Below are 1,679 nucleotides of genomic sequence, written 5' to 3' on the forward strand. Positions count from 1 at the left end.
AGAATGAGATTTTGATTTACCATCCCATAATTTATGATAGATGAAACAAAAACATAAGTGTGCAAACCCTGATCTCAAATCCCAAACTTTCCAAAAATTATTTCTAAGGCAGTTAAAATTTGTCTAGTCTGATCAATATTTTCACCTCTAAAAACATAAATGGGTCATGAAGAGTAAGCTTACAACTAAACAAATGAATTAGACATCTACGACATGAATTTATAAAGATAGATCTCAAAAAACATTGATCAATAAATTAAGTTGCAGAATAATATACAATATCAATCGTTTACATAAAATTATAAACATACACAACAAAAATGCATATTGTTTATAGGCACATATTTGTAGTAAAAGTATAATAATAAGATTTGGAATCCTCACACTAAATATAAGATAGTTGTTACCTCTGGGGAGCAAGGGGAATTGGATCAGAAAGGTAAACGGAGGGGATTTATCTTTAAAGTTTTATTTCTTTTAATAAAAAAACAAGAGCTAAAGGCAATACGACAAGCTCCCAGAGATACCAATGCTATTAGACTAAGAACCACCCTGTGACTAGCAAAGACCTAGAGAATAAATGTCAGAGAAATAAGCAAGAATACTTGAACCAAGAAGAGTAATGGTTAGCCCAATAAATACTGAAGCATGTGTCAATGTTTCAGTAATTATATACTGAGGTAATGGCAAATAGCAGAATCATTTAAATAATAATGATAATAAGTTACACACACTAAGTGCTTCATAGGTGCCAGGGGCTGTTACATGCAGGGTGGAGCAAACGTAAGTTTACAGCTATGAGTACACGAATCAGAGTTTATTCTTGTATTATTACTTATTAATTATTGTATTACTAGAGGCCCGGTACATGGATTTGCGCACCAGTAGGGTCCCTTGGCCTGGTCTGTGCCACCTCACAATCCAGGACCCCTTGGGGGATGTCAAGGAGCCTGGTCCCCGCAGGCCAAGCCGAGGGATCCTACTGATGCATGAACTTATGAGTACATGAATCAGAGTTTATTTTTGTATTATTACTTATTAATTATTGTATTACTAGAGGCCCGGTACATGGATTTGCGCACCAGTAGGGTCCCTTGGCCTGGTCTGTGCCACCTCACAATCCAGGACCCCTTGGGGGATGTCAAGGAGCCTGGTCCCCGCAGGCCAAGCCGAGGGATCCTACTGATGCATGAACCGTGCACTGGGCCTCTAGTATGCATATAAGATCTTTGGTTCATCTCTTCCCGCCCTCCCCTCTCCCCGCTTCCCTCCGAGATTCATCAGTCTGTCCCGTGTTTCCATGCTTGTGCGCTGAGCATCTGCCCCCTGGTGGTCAGTGTGCATCATAGCTACTAGTCCAACAGTCAAACAGTTGCTTAGGCTTTTATACATATAGATTTTCCATACAAACAACTATAAACCTGCATTTGCCCCACCCTGTACACTTTATGTAAATTACCTTATTTCATCCTCATAACAACATATGAGACAGGTGTTATTATTCTCATTTGATCAAAAAAGAAACAAGGGGGTAGAGAAAATAAGTAATATGCCCTAGATCACAGAGCTGGTAAGTCACTGAGTCAGTTTCCCACTGTTGAAGATAGCTAAGTGGCTACATGGATGTCTGTCAGAGCTTCTGAAAATAGACTTTCTATGCTGGAAAGTGAGTAGGGAAA

The 1,679-nt window shown here is 39.2% G+C and overlaps 1 protein-coding gene across 2 annotated transcripts in view; it reads right to left on the reverse strand.

The window, feature by feature from the left end:
* The window catches only part of CLIP4 (CAP-Gly domain containing linker protein family member 4), a 55,925-nt gene that overhangs the window by 43,398 nt on the left and 10,848 nt on the right, over positions 1–1,679 (reverse strand). The window lies entirely within an intron of this gene.

Source organism: Myotis davidii, unplaced genomic scaffold (genome assembly GCF_000327345.1).
Source record: "Myotis davidii unplaced genomic scaffold, ASM32734v1 scaffold238, whole genome shotgun sequence".
Lineage (NCBI taxonomy): Eukaryota > Metazoa > Chordata > Mammalia > Chiroptera > Vespertilionidae > Myotis > Myotis davidii.